Genomic DNA, 19607 nt, shown 5'->3' on the forward strand with positions numbered 1-19607 from the left:
TGAGCAGATCAGACCAGCAAGTGATGTACAAGCAATATATTTCTCTATAATCATGTTTCAGCTGGCCTGCCCTAGTGACACAGCAAACAAAAAGACTCTCGTATTGCAAACTTTTTATGGGTTCAATTAGAAGGTGTGAGAGGTGAGTGTGGAGATCTTGGATGCCTGCCCATGCCCTTCAAAGAAAGAATGCCACCATACTGTGCTGAAGCCATGGTGAAAATACATCCTAGAACAGTATGTGAGGAGTTTGTGTTGTTTCAGGAGATGTATACTAATTTTCAAACACCCCTGAGGATCAGTGAATAGCTATTAATGATAATGCAGCACACATCATAAGGAACTTCTCTGGTAAGAAACTTCATCTTTCTAAAAAGGGAATTTTTGTGGCTCAGAGTATTCGGCTGACTGAATGGGCCATGGCGGCTTCCTGGTGAAACACCAGCTGCTACTCTGACAGTTGTATGATAGATCAACGTTCTCTGATTCATCTCTTCCTCTCCTTACATGCTGTCAGAGAGGCTGGATCCTAATCTGGTTCAAATAGCATCCTGTTGAAGGTGTTCCTTCACATACACAGTAATCATTGACCTGTACAGTAAAAATTATTCTGCCATATAGTTTAAATATACAATATTTCTTAAAAAAAAAAAAAAAAAAAAAAGGATTTAATTGGGAAAATATCGTAAAGCCCAATTTAAACTGTGGGCTGTGGTAGCTCAATGTTTGAAGAGTTGGACTATTGATTGGAAGGTGATGAGTTCGAATCCCTGGGCCATCAAGCAGCCACTCCTGGGCCAGGATTTTATCTCTGAATAAAGGTGTCTGCCAAATGCCATAATTGTACAACTCACTATAATTCTGAGATCTTAGAACAATTTCTCCCAATGCAGATCAATTTTTTACATTTTAGGTTCTCAGGTCTTGGGTAGAAAAGACATATTTTTGACAAAATATTACTTAGTGTTTGCTCATTAGCAGGCTGACATCTCCTTCTGGCCTAAATGCTGGAAGCTTTAGTTAGCAGTTAAAAGATGTGTTGTTGCAGAAACAGAGGACTGTCTGATTGGGCTTTAAGTCTCAGGTATAGTGCTGTACTGACAGCTGATAGAGCAGCCAATATCTCCTGGGTGCATCAGACAGCTGCACTCAGTGTGCAAAAAGTCTTTGCCTAGCATCTAAAAACAGCCATTGGTATCCCAGTGGAAATCAGACATTTAGATCAATCAAATAGCCATAGCCAGAAAAAGAAAGAATGGGAAAAAAGTAAGACCGATAGACAGATAGAACTGCATCAACATTTTTGCCTTGTTGATGCTGCTAATTCTATATCCAACACATCAAAATGCAAAGCGGGAATAAATTCAGGCCCACACCTTAAACATTGTATAAACTTATATATGTGTATGTGCGTGTTTACACATCTGTGTATGGGCTTAAGTGTGTATGAGATTGAATTCGAGGTAATGTGACAGTAAAGCAACTCACAGGCAGAGCAGAGTTTCTTATCAAGCCTGCTGCAGCTGCCGAATGGGAATTTCAGGAGTGACAGGAAAATTCAAGGTAAATACAAATGCAGCAGTGCTTGCTTTCCCTCACACGCCTGCCTGATGATTTAGCTGTGCTGACCAACATTTTATTTGTCAAAACCTGTATATAATTGTGTTGTCTGGTTTAGATATTGGACTAATCTGTGGTTAAAAGAAATTTTCTTTAATAATTAATAAAGTTTAGAATAAATACAAATTGAACACCTGTCTCACAACAAGATGTAACATTAATGAATCTTATTGAGGATGTTATTGTGAAGATATTTTTCTACATTGTTTATTCAACAAGGTATCCAGTAGTTATATGTGTATATGAAAACTCTTACCTTTACATGCTCCTGTGATCTCTGTATAGATCTCTCTAGTAGAGAACTAAAAAAAAAACAAAACAAAAAAAAACAAACAAACAAAGGTATATTAGTATAACCTTAAACACACATAGCTGGAAATGTTAATCTGGGAATGTTTTTTTTTTTTTTATCAATTATTTGATTACAATAAAAATGTGAATAAATAAAAATCTTCACTCTGCACAGAGAACATATTAGAATGATTGTGAAATGCAGTAACAGGAGGAATTATTTCTCATCTCTGTAAGGATTCTTCTATATTACAGCAGAAGACAGTTTGCTCATTAAGGAGCAGAGAAGCCTTGCAACGAGCTACTGGTCTGAATCAGACTGCACCAGTTCCTCTGTGAGCAAGCTCTTATGGTACACACACATACATACACACACACACACACACACACACACACACACACACACACACACACACACACACACACACACACACACACACACACACACACACACACACACACACACACACACACAAGAAGGCCCTGTGGTCTCTAGGCTGTCAGTGAACACATGGCCAACAGTTATGGTCCCTGCTGAATGTCTGCTTTACAGAGTGATTATAGAATACAATATCGTTGCATCACAAAACAAAATATTTCCTCTCTCTCTCTCTCTCTCTCTCTCTCTCTCTCTCTCTCTCTCTCTCTCTCTCTCTCTCTCTCTCTCTCTCTCTCTTTCCCATGCATTCAATTTCTCTTTGTCTCATCAATAGCAGAGGTTTCTCCATAATTATAAGACAAAATCAAAAAGGAAGCTTTATCGACTAAAAGGCATTCCATCCATCATCCTCCCAAGTACGATTCTTACTATAACTGTGGCAGCCTACATGGCTTGCAGGAACAATATGGCTGTATTTCATTCCTGTCTTATGTTGTGGTTGTCAGTAGAAATATTAATTATCGTAAAATATTATAAAAATTGACATTTCTGTTTTAACCTGTATTAAGAAACCACTGTTATGAGGGAGGAGTAGCAGCAAGTTCTTTATGATATATATGCGCCTTTTCTCTGAGCATAGAGCAACCTAGTGTATTCAGAACCTGAGTATTTGTGTGTGTTTGGCAGGCGTGGCACTGCAGCAGTGATAGAGAGAAGGAGAGAAAGAAAAAGAGAAAGAGAATAAGAGAAAGCATGGTCATCTTCCTTTTGAGCTTTGAACACTTGGCTCTGTAAATCCTGAAAGAGAAAAATGACACAACAGTGTGTTTGGAGTGAAAAAGAGGACAGGATGGGAAAGGAAGAAAGGACATACGAGGAGAAGAAAATCACACAGAAATAATGGATGAGCCAGACAGAAAGTTTCGAATGCCGGAAAATTAGAGAAACGGACTGATCAAACAAAATGCAAATAACTCAAAAATAAAGAGCAATTAATATCCGCTAAATATATGTATTAAAATTCAGAAATGTTCTATGAAAATGACTTCATTCAGTTCAGCACGAAGGAATGACTTAGGGCTTCCAACACACAATTTAATCCAATCTTTCTGAGATATCTGAAGTATAAAAAAACATATACAACATTAATCAGGAGCTCAAATAACGACGTCTAGAGCTACTGCTGCATCCAGCATATCGATCCAGAGCTAAAATGCAGTTTTCATGCATTATGCTGTCTGTCTTCCTCACGCTTAGCAGACACAGAGCAAACAACGGTGGTGCATTAGGAAGTCCATTAAAACTCTACGTTTCTTAATTAGCCCTACAAAGATTATGCCTTTCCCTGTGGGCTCCGCAAAATGCAAGTCATTCTGCAGTGCCTCCACCCTTCATGCCCACCATCATCAGCAGCAGCAGCAGTCAGAAAAAAGAAAGCGACTTTTTTGTCTGAAGCTGCAGATTAAATTATATCATGCATTTAGACTTAATAAAAGACTGAAAGCACCTATGATTTGTAATAAGCAATTATGTAGAAGTCGTGTATGAAGTGTTCAATTAAACTTTAACACAACACACACCATTAACTTATATGTAATGAACAATTATTGTAACCACTGGAGTGCTAAATATGATGATAGGATCACTTTTTTTTACCATTTGTTATGCATTTTGCGATCAGCGAAAATAAAATATTGACCTTTATATGTCTGTTAAAGCATTTAATATGTTAGGTAGGTATGAAAGTGTAACGAATTTAACCCAGTCAATTTAACTACAACAAAGCAAGCTTGAAAGCCTTTTATATGTACTCTATAAAATCGGATTAGACATACATAAACCGTAAAGCCGTACATAAACATTTTGTGAAGGAATGTCATTAGAATAATAAAAACAGAAACTGAGTCGAAGAATTCTCTTTTATAATGGGAAAAACTGGAACTTGGGAGTTAACATAATAACAATAGCAACACATGTTCATGACATATGGTCAGTGATAAATGTCCTAATGGGGCTATCAGTGTTTGACTTTGTTTTTTAAAATGATCATCTATAAACTCAAGTTAATAAAAGCAGGTTGATTTATTTGAGATGGATTAAAGTGTTCATGGTTTATTTGGTTGATTTGTTAGAAAGAAAGAAAGAAAGAAAGAAAGAAAGAAAGAAAGAAAGAAAGAAAGAAAGAAAGAAAGAAAGAAAGAAAGAAAGAAAGAAAGAAACACACTGTCGTTGTGGTGTTTCCTGAAAAGAGATATTGGCAGGCCAGGGTTAAACTACCATTCACTCTCTCTCTCTCTCTCTCTCTCTCTCTCTCTCTCTCTCTCTCTCTCTCTCTCTCTCTCTCTCTCTCTCTCTCTCTCTCTCTCTCTCTCTCTTTATTTCTTTTCACACACACACACACACACACAGAGACAGAGAGAGAGAGAGAGAGAGAGAGACACGTGGCCTGTCATACTACACAAAGAGAAGAAAGAATAATGCAAGTCTTTAACAGAACAAACGGCTGCTGTACACTTTATTGAAGCCGTGCAACAGATTGACAGAGTGACTAGTCAATTATAAATAAGTATAAAGTATAGAGTATAGAGTCACAGAGTATAAATATTTTATTAAATATTTATTAAACAATCATAACTTATATTAAAAAACTTCCACTAAATGTCTAGTTAGTTAGTGTATGTACGATTTGTTAAATTATATATAGTAGCAATATTTACATTATCTGATTGATGATATATTACTGATAATGTAAAATAAGCCATAAAATTCATGTTTTAGTTTTACACATTTTGAAATGTTTTTTTTTTTAATGTCCTACAGCTTGAGAAACACTTAATTCCTACAAGGTAAGCTTGATAGAGTGTATAGTGTATAGGGTATAGGGGGTTGTTTTCTCTGAAGCTTCACTGTATCATCCTCCAATACCATAGATGAAAAAAACATCAACTCAGTCTAACATTATGTACAGATTTGTAGCGCCTGCGTCTTACAAACAATTCAACCTGATCATTTTTTGTTTCAATTTTCTGAAGATTACCGTGAAACTTTATGCAAGTATGCTCTGTATTTTTCCGAATGTCTTCTTAAAAAAAATTAAACAAATGAAAGACGGTTTAGGAAGTTTAGCTCATTTCCATAACGAAGTTTATCTAATAATGTCAGTAATATCAATCTCCTCCGGTCATGCAGAGGTTTATGTCAACAATAATTGTATAGAAATATATATATAGATATAATATGTTTTATATAGTATATATAATTCACAATATATTACATTACATTACATATAGTATATATATAATTTACATCTCATTAATCCAGCATCACTAAGTATATTTTCATCTTTTTACAGACCATGATTTATCCGAGCAAAGGGAACAAATCCAAATAATTCTAATCATAAAAAAAATTATAAAAAGTCAGTTTGAAAGCATATCTATACATAGAGAAAATAAGATTTGTTGAATAATTGCATGCTGAAATGTTGAACATTTACATCAGTCCATTATTGAGCTGGATATCAACATCTAAATCTGTGCATTAAGAAAAATGTTGGACATTCAGCAAGTTCCATAATTTGTTTTATTCTGTAAATAAATGTTTTTGTTCCAAAGAATTTAATCATATAAACAATTATTATTATTATTTTTTTTTTAGTTTTGTCAAATAAAACATGAAAAGGAATTTGTAATGTCTTTTTCTTTTAACTTACCATACAACTGTCGGTAGCTTACAACTGCATTAAAGAAACACCACAGGGAGAGGCACTATGGAGAAAAACAGGAAAAAATAAAAACAGAACATTATAAAATCAGAGTGGATTTGATAAACACTTTTCTCAGCCTTTTCATTTATAACACTGAACATTTTACTGAAGATTTAAATGAGGAAGAATTTATAAGTGCTCTGTTGCTCAATTTTAAGTTTATTTTAATTAATTTTACTAACATAAGCATTAAATTTAAATTAAAAAGCTTAAATTTGGGTAAATTATTTAAATTTTAGATAATTTGCTTAAAGAAATTTTTTGGCATCTATACACACAAACACACACACACACACACACACACACACACACACACACACACACACACACACACACACACACACACACACACACACACACACACACACAAGATGAGCTGAGAATTGTGACAATAAATCTTCAGCAGAAAGCTTGGGAAATTGATTGAGGAAACAGTAGAGATGAAGAAAGACAGAGATGGACATGCAAAAAGAAAGCTGATAAATAAAGCGAGAGAGAAAATGAGTCACTGAGAGATATTTAGTTGCTGCAGTTTTGCTTTTCGCAGTGTGCCGATGGGAGGACAGCAGGCAGGTTCCTTTCACACAGATAATAGTGTCATTAATCAAGCGGTCAGTGCCTGGGCTTATTATTGCATGTAGGCTGTATGATTACGCTCATTGATTAGACTGAAAAAAAATGGCCTGTTTTTCTAACCTGGCTCATTTGGTCTTGTTTTGGCCAGTTTGTTTAATAATGACTAATAGATTTGAGGAGGAGAGCTGACAAACTAGAGCTAGAATGATTATCTTTTTAGTGGGACTGTTAAAACCTACACTAGCAGGATCAAAAGTACACTTTGTTTGGATTTTATTTATGTATGGACCTATAAACACTAACGCTAAGACACTCTAGCTTTTCTCTCTCTCTCTCTCTCTCTCTCTCTCTCTCTCTCTCTCTCTCTCTCTCTCTCTCTCTCACACACACTCTCTCTCTCTCTCTCTCTCTCTCTCTCTCTCTCTCTCTCTCTCTCTCTCTCTCTCTCTCTCTCTCTCTCTCTATTCATTAAGGAACTTCAAGAAAAGCTCCCTCATGAAGACGCTTGAGCTGATGTCAAGAGTACGCAAAGCTTCATCAGGAATAATGTTATGGATTTCAAATTAAATATAATTGTAACATCCATGTGTTATTTCAAAATATTAGTGTCTCCGATATTATTCTACACTAATACAAAACAGAGCAAAGAAAAGTTTTTTATCAGCAAGGGTCCCAGCTTTAGATTTGAGTGTCCATATAAAGTGTTGAAACAAAAATGCCTTTGATTCATCATGTGATATAAATAAACCATCTCATCACAAACAGCCTTTGTGAGTTAGTTATTTTGCATTTATTAATTATTTATTCATTAATAAATATAGCACCAACCTCCTAAAATGAAACATAACATTTAAACATGTTTTTTTTTTTTTTTTTTTTTACAACAGATAACCTGTGTGTGAGAATTTCATACAAGTTGAAATGTTTAATCTTCTTGAAGGCAATGTTCTATTTTAAAAGAAGTAATAAGTAAAGGTATACTAACTTCTAGCTCTGGGTGTTATTAACACTGAGGCTCTGTGTGAAAGAAGGCACAGTGAGAGAGATTAGCAGACAGGCAGGATGCACAGCAGACGAAGCCCACCGTCTGGGTTTATAGGCCCCCAAACACACCCAGCTTTGGGTTTAACACCGCCACATTCAGCACATCTCCATACTACAGAGCTATACAAGAACACTTAATAATACACAGAATTCTCTCAGAAATAGCACATAATGCAATCTTCCTGACATTTAACCAATGTTACACTTTTATTCATCTATTGTATATTTTCTGTAACCTGTAGGGAAATGTATGTACACATACCGGAATTAAAGGTTAAGTGTTGTGCATATATTCAGCTTGTGTTGTGTTTCTCTCATTTCTTAAATCTAGTGTTTTATTCATAATGAATAAATGAATGAATTAGAAAAAGCCCTACTGCTTGACCTGTACAGGAATAAATATACTCCAACTCTAGAGCCTACATTCTAATTACTTTCTTTTACTTCCTGATTTCTATTTTAAAATGAAATGCACTAACACACTATGTTCTGGCAAATAATAGAGAGAAGAAACACCTCTAGCAAACTGGCCTAAGATAAAAGAATATCAGCTACAACTCCTGAAAATTAGGATAGGAAAATGGGGCAGTCAAAAAGGAAACATTAATTTTACAGAATTATCGTAAAGCCCCAGGGCACAGAGCAAACGATAGCTGTCTGTTCCAAAAAGATTCACATGGAAATATAGCTTAGCATGCAGACTAGGACAACTGTCCTCTCTCTCTCTCTCTCTCTCTCTCTCTCTCTCTCTCTCTCTCTCTCTCTCTCTCTCTCTCTCTCTCTCTCTCTCTCTCTCTCTCTCTCACACACACACACACACACACACACACACACACACATCACTTACCCTCCCACTATCCTTATAAGCAACATCCATTCACATAATTATCAAATGCGTATAAATATATAATGCTAATGCTAAAACTATTTTATATACTTTAAAATATGCCTTATTGGGAATAACTAGAAGGTCAAAACTTATTCCTCCTATCCTACATATTTATAAATGTAAAAATTATATCCTAAATTTATAGATTTCTTATTTTATTCTGCTTTCTGACAATGTTCATAAAATTGCTCTACAAATAAAATTGACCAGAAAATTATTTCTGGTTACACACACACACACACACACACACACACACACACACACACACACACACACACACACACACACACACACACACACACACACACACACACACACACACACACACACACACACACACACACACTTTTTTATGTTCATACTTTCTCCTTTACCAGATCTGTTTCAAGCTGTGTGTGAGTTATTAAAGGTAAACTTATTTTTCACAACAAAATGGCTGATATCCAAACACACATTTACCAGTACGACTTCATTGCAAGGGGTTACCTTTGTTTCTCCCATAAAGAGAATAAGGAGTAACAATATTAATGCTTGCAACATTTGAAGTCAGGCAGAATAAACAAAAATGTCTGGCAGGAGCAGCACAATGTAAAATCGCTGACACTTTGTGACTAAATTTGTGCCGGCAGCAGAAAATCTCCTGGAGAGAAGGTAAAGGCGTGAAATCTATTTACGACGGCCATGGGCAAGAAGGTTGCCTTCCTATCACAAGGAGCCTCTCGAAAGTAGTGCAACAAGCCCCAAGTGTACTGCCTTCATTACTTTACAGTTTTATGGGGTGTGTTAGTATGTGTGTGTTTGTGTGAATGAGGATTTGTGGCGGTGTTGTGTTGAGACAATGTGACTGTTTTCTGCAGCATTGTGAGCCTCATTTGACAATCTCGAGTTAATTCAGTTTATAGGATCAACACAGACATATTAAGAGATAGCAAGTTCCAGAACTTCCTTTTGGATTACACGGAGCCTTGTTTCTACAACAGACAATTGCGCGCGCACACACACACACAGACACACACAGACACACACACACACACACACACACACACACACACACACACGCGCACGCACACACACACACACACACACACACACACACACACACACACACACACACACACACACACACACACACACACACACACACACACACACACACACACACACACACACACACACACATTTAAACATTTACAGCAACCCATTGTGCTAGTTTTTAAAGGACACCATCACAATTTTTTAAAACAGTTATCCTCTGCTGTAGACTCAGAAATCACTCAGCTGTGATGCAAATAGCACACAATTTACATCTAACTAATCCTCTTACACATGCAATTCCAAAGCATGAATGCCAGCAATTATGACAAAGTGTTAATTATTCAAAACACTCTGAAAAATAATCTTAGATGAATTTTGCCCCATCTTTCCTGCAGATCCTCGGGGTATAAAATGGCAACCGGGTTGCATTTTTGCATTTACATTATACACAGATAAAGTGAAGATGAATACAGTTTAAGTCCTACTGAATAGAACAAAGGGCTACACATACTGCCATGTCCTCTTCCTGCCTATAAGATGAATGCTTATGCCAGTAGTAAAGCATAGGCAATATGGCCTCAGCAGATAACACTAATATAAAGGCTTCTTTAGTCTAGGGTTATTGCTCTAAACAGGAAAGAGCACAGCAGTTTGCTTAAACCAATTCATGTGACAAGAATCAGGCTACACAGCTTACATTGAAACTCCATTAGTGGAAACTGCACCATCATATTCCTGACATTATTCTTGATATACCAAACAAAAAAATCTTTTGAAATATTTTAATAACTAAGACTTGTTGTAGCACAATAATAATATTTCCATTCACTAAATTCTGATTTGTTCTGATTCCAACATGGCTTCTGTGTGTGTGTGTGTGTGTGTGTGTGTGTGTGTGTGTGTGTGTGTGTGTGTGTGTGTGTGTGTGTGTGTGTGTGTGTGTGTGTGTGTGTGTGTGTGTGTGATTTTTTTTTTTTTTACAATAATTAATATTTATTATAACATATTTACTGTATAATAATTAACACTAAAATAAAGGTAAATATTTATGTTAAATCATATGGAAGTAATTGTATAATTAAATGTATTTTATAAGATGTTACAAAGGATTGTATGGAAATTATTCTTCCTAAAGTGGAACATATACAAACGGACCTTACTAACCAAAGCACTAAAATAAATGGATACATTTTTAATTCATTCAGTTTAGTATTCTAGTAAATCAGCACAAAATGGCCATTTGTATTATATTTTTATTATTATTATTATTATTATTATTATTATTATTATTTTTATAATAATTCTGGTGTGTATTTTGTGTCATACAGGGTTATACATGTCTCTTCCTGCATAGAGCCAGATTTTTCTCACTTTCTTTATCGCTCCATCTGCACACAACATACTGAATAATGAACAGACATTTTGATCCTGATCAGTGGGACATAAAGAACTGAAGACCAACACAAATAAAGCTGAGTTGGTTGAAGGTCCTGTAGCCTCAGAAACCTGAACAAACCTCTGCTCCATCCTTAGCCTTGTAACAAAGCACTATGCTGAACAAAAAGGAGGCTTGTATAGCAATGTGAGAGCATCTTTCCTGTCCCTAGCATGCGCTACAGAGCTAATATTAGCCTTATCCCAATAATGACACAGCATTTACCTGCCATTACAGCTCTTCTAATGCACAAGCTTCTTTGATGTTCAAACAGACAAGTGTGGATATGACACATGGACGCACCAGACAGGAAAGAACAATGAGAGACAGAGAAAGAGCAATGGGAAAGGCCTGAGTGCTCGTCTAACAGTGAATGAGCACAATGGAATGAGTGCATTGGTCTGAAAATGTTTTACCTGAAGCTATTGATAATTAATATACAGGTATATTTTGATTGTCATAGAGATCATTTGACTCTCAGAGAAATATTCAAAAAGAAAATCTGACAGCATGCATTTGATTTAGAAATCCACAAAATTATACAGCATTAATTGTGATAACACCACTGTAACTATATGGCCATGTAACTATATAATATAATAAAACAAAACAAAATTAAATAAATATAACAGTATTAAAACTTCATAATATCTAATGTAAGTAAATAGGTCTATTTAAAACAAGCTTAAACAATTTTGCAACCTGGCAAAATTTTCTAATTATTATGTACATTATAAATACATTAAGTGCAACATGGAGGCAAACAATGGATAACAATTTTTCTATAAATATTGTTACTATTAAGGAAACAAATCAACACCTCTTATTATAATTTTACTCAGTGGAGAGATAACAGGAAAAAAAAGACTTACCTTTCTTTAGCATTAGCATAGAGGAGCCTCCACACACACTCACGCTCCCACAAACATTCTCACACACGCATGGGCAGGCAGACAAGAGAGCCCATCATTGTTCTCCACTAACTCCTCCCACACAAAGCTCTCACCCAGCACGTGTGGAGATATGCAGGAGCAACAGAGTGCACACACATGCACACACACACACACACACACACACACACACACACACACACACACACACACACACACACACACACACACACACACACACATACATACACACACAATGTGCACATGACAGCATGCAAGTGTTCACACAAAGAATCCCGATGAGAATCCAGTGCTATCACATGATACGTGTACGTGCCTAAGTGTGTATATCTATTTGTGTACATGTATGTGTAAGTGTGTATGTGTGTGTGTTTCTAAATAGCCAGAAGGCTGCTACAAACAGGAAACGAGTATAGGGAAACCCTACAAGGCACCATCCTGACAGTCATGAAGCAGTAGCAGATATAGAACCTGTGTGTTTTATGAGACCTTTGAAGGGTAAGGAGGGTCCAAATGCACACACTTCCACACATCACATTCACACTCATTACATTATTAATAACTCCTAATGGTGCCATTATATGGAATAGAGGTTTTGTTATTTTAACCCAAAAATCACAATTCATGAGGCAGAGACAGAGGAAAAGGAAAAAAAAATGTTGAAAGGATTTTCTTTTTTTGTGTGTGTGTGTATTCCTTTTTTCTTCCTGTCTTATTTATTTACTATACATACAATACTCAAACCTTTTTAGGAAAGGAAATGATACAACTGACAATCTTTTCACTCTACCTGAAGTCAGACCTTTTGCCAAACAATAATAAAGACTTCAGATAAGAGAAAAGATGTGAGAGATGCTGAGAGATGGGTTTGATTGAAAGTGAGTTTGAACAATAAACTATTGTCCTTGTCCTTGTGGCACATTTTGTGGCACAGTGTAAGTGTGTAATCTAGCTGTTATACACCAGAGAGGTGGGAAGAAAGAGAAAGCAGGAGGAAAAGAGAGAGGGGGCAGGGCTTAGACACGGAAATGAATGGCTAATTCCAGCATACGAACCCGATCAATGAGGAAAATGTGAGAGGGGGAACAAAATGATAAGTGGAAAGAGAGAGATAGTGAAGGAGAAATAGATGGAGGTTTAATGCGGTCTCATCCCTTCGGGAGGATATTAAAAAAAATCTGCATTATTATTATTATATATGCTGTTTGTATCAAAAATCACAAAATTAAGCAAAAGTCATCAGTAAAGACTTGTTTATTAGCTGATATCTGATGAGCATGATATATTTGAAACGCAATTCCTGAACTCATATAATTATATGAAAATCATACATATTCCATATTCAGTTCAGTGGCGTTTCATATAGATTATCATTCCCATAAATTTGATTGCAGGGTAAATGAATGCAGTTACTTAAAAATAAAAGTATAGACATAATCATGAAGTCAATTCCAGCAAATTGTATTAGTTTACACCATACTACCAATAAAAGGAAAAAGAAAACCAAGAATAAAGAATGCTTTGCAATGAACTGAACATAAAGCTCGGTATAGATGTGATGGAAGACACAGTACGCATCCATGCACACACCCACACACCCCCCTAGACACACAGTACATGTGCATTTGATATGTGCACTATACCATATTTCCACAGGTTTTAAACAGTTTGCACATTGCACAGACAAAGCAAATATCCTGCCATTAAAAATCTAATTAATTTGCTGCTAATTGCCTTTGTTTTGGGATGTGCCCTGGAGAACAAAGGGGGGAGAACCCTGGTATGAATCTGAATGCATACTTCACATGCACATCAATGTACAGAGCAAATCCACCCACACCATGGAGCTCCCTGTCAATCACACGGCTGTGGACAGCACCTCCACCACGGCCATTTTGTGATCGTGCAGAGTAAGAAAGCACTGTGCTACTCATTACATACTATATTCTATACAATATGCGTCACATCTGATTAACCGTGAAGCATTATGAATCCTAAGCCGACTTTTCTTTGTTATTAAAAACCATGGTGTCAAATGATCTAATGTCATGTCATTTATCTGATGTACAACATATAAACTGAAGACTTTTAGCACATTATGGTGTATACATGCCTCTGCTTTCTGCTTGGCAGTGTGTTAATAGATATAAAGAGCCTCTATAGACTTGTTATTGTTTTATTAATTAATTTGAAATCGATTAATATTATATAAATTCAACCCATTTACTGTTATTTTGAGAAACCTAACCGACCTCCCGGCTCTCAGTAAATTTGATTTTCTCCCATAAATTTTAATCTTTACAGCTGATGCATTTCAGGGTGAATATGAGGTTAAACGCTCTGCATTTGGTTACATACGGCACCACACCCAAAGCCACAGAGTGCAAATGGGACCACAGCCAGATAAAATGATGACTAGAAAAAATGCTTTCTCTGTTGTGCTTTGTGGTCAGAGTTAATGCAGAAAGTAGACTTTAAAAAACCAATGAAATTATAATAATAATAAAATAAAAAAAATCATGGAGTGAGTAAGTATTCTTAATCGCTATTCACTGAATAGTGACTCATCTGTAATGATGGGTTTTATGTCTTCATAATGTACTTTTTTTTTGTTTGTTTTTTTAAATAATGGTGATAAATATATAGACATTGTTTCTGCAGTTCTGACATACTGTATATACAGATTGACATATCGATCTGTAATTTATATAAATGCATTATGGCATTTTTCCTGAGAACAGGTACCTGTATGTGTCAAACACATCAAACATCATACAAACTTTACCCCTTATATACACTCATATGTCCTATAGTGAAGTAACACATTGTATATTAGATTAGAGAATACAGTAATATGGAGTACAGTTATTTAGATATGGTGTAGTGCTGCAGTGGTGTAGGATTTGGTGCTGTACTGTGGTGTACTGTACATGAGAATGCCAGGTTAAGTGAGAGCATATTCCTAACTGTAGTAGTGACAGGAGTGACAGCTGGCCTACATGTTTTTTTTCCCTTTTTTGCCTGCATACATGCTTGTACACATGTTAGTGCATACACCTCTGCTTAAAAACAGAACAGAAGCACGACAGCACAAAATATATCAGAGATAAAAGCATTCAAATTGTCATGTTCTCATATGGGAAATACCTCATTTATCCCCGTGTTTGAGGATGAATCACATCAACACAGACAGAACAGGTGTGGAAATCAAACTGCACGTCTGTCTATGTCTCTAGAGATCGAGACTTCAGCTTTTCTATACTACACCCATCATTCCAATCTCCAGTAGAATACTCTGGTCTCTGTTTACCCTCCATGTTGGAAGCTGAGTTGGTAACTGACATCGAATTTGTTTCTAATCGGACAAGACCTCTTGCTCCTTTCTGTCATTTAACCTCCAAGTTACTCATAATCATAATGACGAAGACTAGAGCCAAGCGATGTCACTCAAATATTTGCAGTCCATGAATTAGACTTGCGTGTCACTGTTCAAAGAGGTCACACTCCAGACGTCACCGAGCGACTTACGATGGGCGGAATTAAGACAAAGCCCCACCTAACCTCAAATTTGAGAAATGCTGAGAGACACACTCCACTCTGCAGGTCAGAGGATCAGTTATTCCCATCCATAAAAAGGAAGAATATGCTTAAATCTAAACACACCTATTTTACTCATATAGTAAGGTTTTGGGGTCTTCTACTTAATTTTTTTTTTTACCTCCTACTGATGTTCAACCATTTTTTTTCTTTTTTCTTTTTTTTTACTGAAACCTTGACTACAGTACATCTCAACGTTGGCTGAACAATCTCATCCGTGCATCTTTTCCTGAACCTGAGAATCTGAATCTTGTGTGTGTAAATGTGTGCTGTTCACTCTATTTGTTCACTGATTACATTTACAGTGTGATTGTAGCTCAGATCTCTGGCTTTTGGTGCCATTTCAGATGCTTTATCTCCATGGGTGAAGATTTTCAGACAGTGTGCATGATGTTATATGAAACAGGCTGCGTGCAGTAAAAGGCCTTCGGCTGCCAAGCTCCAGATTCACTTTTCCACTGCCAGGCTTTACACTGTTGACAGTGATTAAAGTTCATTCTTTTCCATGTTTAACAGGTTTATGTACTTTTATTATATGAAGCAAAAGTGTTCAGGAAAATTACACCTTTATGACTTGCATGCGTGTTGCTATCGTCTGAAAGTTTTCAAGCACAAAAGGCCTGAGGGGTGTCATGCATGAGAAAGTGCACAGATATAGAACATATGAAAAATAAATGAATGTATGTGTGTAAGAGTGTTTGTGTGTATGTGTGCATGCTTCTGGCACTTACCTTGTGTTCTCAGCAGACAGTTGCGTCGATTGTGTCCTACTGCCTTCCACTAGCCTTTTCTTTCTTTTTGCATCTCTCTCTCTCTCTCTCTCTCTCTCTCTCTCTCTCTCTCTCTCTCTCTCTCTCTCTCTCTCTCTCTCAGCCCACACTTTCATACTCTGCAGGAGCATCAGATCTGTAGCTTCAACCTGGCACAGAGAGTGGCGAGGCACATGGGAGGGGTGTTTTGTAATCTGCCAGGTTGTACCACCCACGGGAGAAAGTCAAGGAGAGGGGGAAGGAGGAGAGTGGAGCTGAAACTGGTGCGTCTATACCTTCAGCGTTACCCTCCATCTGCTTCCGAGTGGATTCGTCCACTTCCTGCGCCCTGATTGGAGCTCCCACTTCGCCTTCATTAAAATTCAAGGAAGAAGAGGAAAAAAAAGAGGAGAAAAGAGGGGGATGCCTTCACGCCAGAGATTGATTCAGCCAACATTATTTGCCTAAGATGTAAGGATTAGCTTTAGTCATTGGGGCACAATAAAATGAGCGTGATGCAGTCATGTAACTGTACATAGGATTTGATGATGCGCGTTTTGTCTGCACTCTGGCTGTGTAAGCTGCTGAGGCGGTGTGTGCTTGTGTGCGTGCATGTGGGCTGACAGATCTGGCAAGCATGACACTACAGGCACACACATCAGAGACATTAAAAAGAGAGCACTTAGATCCTAACCTTATAACAGTTTATATTTGATGAGCTGCTTGCTTTTAGAATAATTTACTGTAAAACTCTAATTACATTTCCCCCAAAAGGAATAAAAATGATTTAGTTGCACTTAAATGGAGTAAACGGTCCACTGAGCAGCCACATGAGGCTTTTTGTCTTGTTATATGCACAAAATGCAAAAGTCTTTATCTCATATAATCCTGCATTATACTGCACTGACACAGACCAAGTGAATGTGCACTGATACAGGTTTATTAACTGCACTTCATTCTGCACTGTACTCTTTATAGTACTCTCATCTAATTATAGTGCATGTTAATGTCCCTTTGCAGGAAAGAACAACAGACTTTAAGTAAGCATTAAATCTCAACACAAAACTCGAATGCAAGGCAATTGCCTGAAGTAAAACCACCGATGCCTTGTGTGGGATTTTTGGAAAAAATTGATAACAAAAAAAGGAAAAAGAAAAAGGGAGGCGTGCCTACATAATAATACCGAAATAGAAGAGCCCGGTGGTTAGTATTGCAGTGAAAATAGATCAAACTGCTCAAAGGTAATTTCTTGAATAATACGAAAGCAGATCCGTTGCAGTTAGTCACCCAGGGCAGTCCGGTAATGATGATTTTATTTGAGAGGTCTGACTTTTGGGTATTCATTTTGATTGACACAAATTCCCAAGGCACAAAAAGCAATGTCCATCGAGTCTCATATTGATAAAGGACTTGACTGACAGGTAGGTGTGGGAGGGTAAACCACTGTGTGTGTTTGTGTGTATGCTGTCCTTTGTCCCCTATGTGTAGGAAAGAAGGCAAACCTGCTGCAGTCCTAAACACTACCTAATTATTGTCAGCTGTTAATTTATAAGCAACATTTATATATTTGTTTGCCTAAATACTTACATAGCTAAACCTAATGTCAGCAGCTGCATGTGTGTTTGTGTTAATGTTGCCTTCAGTAAATAGCTGTGGAGTGAGGTTGCACTCCCTGCCCCCAACAAAGCAACTGCATCTGCACGCCTGACTGACACTCTTACTGCAGACATACACCGTGTGTGTCTTTCTGTGTCCACCCTAGCACCATTATAGAGCGATTTACGTGATCGTGTCTATAGATGAAATTTGGACATTGGTTTCTCTTCCGTGTTTGTTGCAAATTGTCGCTTTCCAGATGGCGGTGTGTGTCGTGGATCACGGCAAAACAGTGAGGTGTGTAAAAAAGAAGGGAAAGCTTCAATCCTGGTAAAACTGCAGCCTGGAACAACCCCACCCTATAGGAATGCCTGTCTGCCTCGGCACAGTGGGGATCTGATTAGCTGCCACTACAGGAGATTGACTGAGAGATGGAAGAAATGGAGAGATAAGAAAATGCTAGAGGGATGGCATAAGGATACAGGAGGAGAAGAGGAAATTGGCCATATATACGTTCCTTAGGGAAGGGCCTTATTGATTTTAAGGTATCATGAAACACTGGTAGAGATGAAGATGGTGGTGGGGTGGTGGTTGAACTGGCCATATATGTTTTCCGTCTGTAAAGCATCATTGATTGGACACCATCACATGATCGCTTTTGAGTTTGCCGAAGTAACAGAGATAAAAAAGGATAGAGAAAGTGAGAGTAAGAGACAGAAAGAGAATCATTGTGCAAGGAAAGAAGGCTTGAGAGCCAATAGGTTTCCTGCGCAGCGCCATTGTCGGTGTCACACTGCTTGTCATTAGACTGTGTAATTCCCCTTTGGTTTTACATACAGTAAATGGTTGATATTTGAGAATGTGAGTGTGTGCATGTTGTGACAGAACACTTATGGATGTGTGAGGTTTTTCCGAACATGTAATTGTTTATGCGCGCGTGTGTGTGAGCGTTAAGACGATGTGTAGTGAATGATCTCTCTACAGCGCTTAGAACTGCTCTTCTTCTAATGGACTCCATCTGTCTGATCCCATCACCCACAGAGAAGGAAGAGATTGTGCTAATATTTATGCTCACACCACCCAAGTGATGGTTGCCTCCTGGGGCTCTCCCTGAAAGCCTGGACACCGGCTTTACAAACTGTGGCAAGGCCGCTGTGACACTGAGAGTATCTGGCATCCTTGAGCTATAAAACACTGATTCATCATAGAATTAATGACTACGTTCATTGATTGTCTATTGATCTAGAGTGTCGAATCATGAGTCTTAATTTCTAGAGAGTGTAAACCGTACATTATCAACACTATTTAAGCCTTACATCCCTCTGGCTTCCCTTCGTTTGCTTGCTGAAGTCCCTCATTAGACATCCCTTGTATCTGAAATAGGTCACTAATTTCTAGAGAGAACATAAAGAAGTATGTGTGTGTGTATGCACATGCACTCGTGTGCAGTTAAAAGCCGGCTGTCAGCATCCTGAGCAGCTCAAATGCAGGGCTGCCCACTTGCCTGTTTGAGGATACACCCAGCTGTCCTAGGTCTAGCTCAACCCTGGCACCCTTGTGTAGGATGAGAGAATGCATGTGAGTTAGAGTGTGTGTGTGTTGGAGTGTGTGAGTGCGTGTAGGATGCACACAGACGGTTGTCAGGGCTCAGCTATTTAAAGCAAAACTCCACTGCAGTGCTTTTTCAAAAAGAAAGGGAACTGAAGGACAATGAAAGGA

General features: G+C 37.4%; 1 long non-coding RNA gene across 1 annotated transcript; it reads right to left on the bottom strand.

The window, feature by feature from the left end:
- Window positions 1-1871: 1871 nt before the first annotated feature.
- Window positions 1872-16457, bottom strand: LOC113644261. Its single transcript, XR_007140196.1, has 3 exons — window positions 16275-16457; window positions 6003-6057; window positions 1872-1922 (listed from the first exon to the last, which is right to left on the bottom strand). It is a non-coding gene; the product is annotated as an uncharacterized LOC113644261 (long non-coding RNA).
- Between the last annotated feature and the right edge of the window lie 3150 nt (window positions 16458-19607).

This window comes from Tachysurus fulvidraco, chromosome 3 (assembly GCF_022655615.1).
Source record: "Tachysurus fulvidraco isolate hzauxx_2018 chromosome 3, HZAU_PFXX_2.0, whole genome shotgun sequence".
NCBI lineage: Eukaryota > Metazoa > Chordata > Actinopteri > Siluriformes > Bagridae > Tachysurus > Tachysurus fulvidraco.